Genomic DNA, 1,940 nt, shown 5'->3' on the forward strand with positions numbered 1-1,940 from the left:
ACCAATAACGTCCGGTTTGCCCATTCCGATAGTTCGCCCCTTTTAAAGAAATTTCTTACAAACTTCACCATATTATTTCCCACAATATGCCAATTGTGTTGAAAAAAGCTCGCTTGATATCCGTCAAAGCCTGGAGCTTTAGAAGGATCCATATGAAATACAGTCTAACGAATCTCTTCCGAACTCATAGGTTGAGATAGGGAATTTAATCTGTTACCCGAAAGATGCCTAAACCCGCCTAGGAAATCGGATCTCGCATGATGGCGCGGTTCCGTGGGAAAGAGCTTGCTGAAAAATTGAACTGCATGCTTTTGTAAAATCTCCTGATTTTCACACCAACTCCCATCTTCTAGCTTAACCATCCGAATTTTTTTACGTCTCCTTCTCTGGATAGTTGAAGCATGAAAATACTTCGTATTACGGTCTCCTTTCGCAATCCTTGTACTTCTCGATTTCTGAAGCCACAAACTTTCTTCCTGCTCCAGAACAATGTGAAGTTCCTTTTTGAGAGAACCATAGAGGTCCAAGAGAGATGTGGAATTAGAATGATCCAAAGCAATCTCAATTCCCCAGATCCTAGCAAGGAGCAAAGTCTTACGCCGACCAATGTGCCCCAAAAACATCCTTATTCCAATCCCTACTTTTATCCTGGAAGTCCATCAGATTCTCAAAAAACGAAACATCATTATTCCAATTGTTAGAGAGGAAGTTTTCAAAGCTCGGATGATCATTCCAAGCGGCCACAAACTGGAAAGGACGTTGTAGACAAGATGATGGGTCTATCTGGTCCGACCTTATTCTCTGTAAATGAATCACTTCTGAATGTTGAAAACAATTCAACCAGTAGTTATTACATAAACAACGGTCACGCCACTGACTGAGGTTACCCCATTGCCAAGTATATTGAGGCCCATTAAAACCCAAATCGATCAAACCAGATAGAGACAAGAAATTACCGAAGCTCGGATAATCATATGATCTTCTAATCGAGCCCTCACACCTCTCATTAGAGCCAAAAATAACATTATAATTGCCCCCTAACAGCCAAGCTAAATCATTTTGCGGTTCCAAAGCCTGCAACTGATCCCACACCTTTCTCCGAACACTACCTTCCGGACACAGAGAATTTTTTAGAGCTACCAGTATCCACACAGATCCCATGGATAAATTGATTCCCAAAAGAAAATCAATAGCTAGAGTATCCTTCCACATAACCCAAATTCCACTGGAAAACCCTTTCGCTTCAACTCTGAAAAAACAATCAAATCCTGATTTACGGATAAAATCATCCACCGTAGCACCACTAACACGGGGCTCAAAAATGGCAATGATATAAGGCTTCTGATTCTTAATAAGCAACTTAAAATAACGTCTAAAAGTAAGGCCAAGAGTGCCTTGAGTGTTCCAAAAAAGAATTTTGACCATGACAAAGATTAAAGAAGAAAATCGCTCCAAATCAAGCCTGGCGAACATAATCCAACTCTTCAACGAAGGTCGAATTTTCCCTCCATTGTACAATTGTTGATGCCTCCTTCCATAATTTCTCCCAAGAAGACTTCCTCGTTCCAGATTAGCTTCAGCCAGACTCAGATCACTAGCCAAAGATGCCACCCAATCAGCAAACAGCGGTTTAGCCGGCCCCTATCATCCTTCTTCCTAGTCTTAGTCTCTTTTTTAATGATTCATTTAAGGCCAGTCGTAGACTTCCCCAAAGCTTCCGGAATAGGGAGATGGCTCTCCCTTACAGGAGGTCGACCATTGTTGTCGCGTATAGCTCCTTTATGGTCTTTACTAGTAACTCGATCAACAGAGTGGACTGTCACAGTCTTCTCTTTTGGGTCACTAACAATAATCTCCCTAACACCGTCGTTTTGCTTCTCAGTGGCCACATTAGGTGTCCTCTTGTTGTTCTCATTTGATAGAACAGCTTCCAACACTAT

This window comes from Hibiscus syriacus, unplaced genomic scaffold (genome assembly GCF_006381635.1).
Source record: "Hibiscus syriacus cultivar Baekdansim isolate YM2019G1 unplaced genomic scaffold, ASM638163v2 tig00112383_pilon, whole genome shotgun sequence".
NCBI classification, from domain to species: domain Eukaryota; kingdom Viridiplantae; phylum Streptophyta; class Magnoliopsida; order Malvales; family Malvaceae; genus Hibiscus; species Hibiscus syriacus.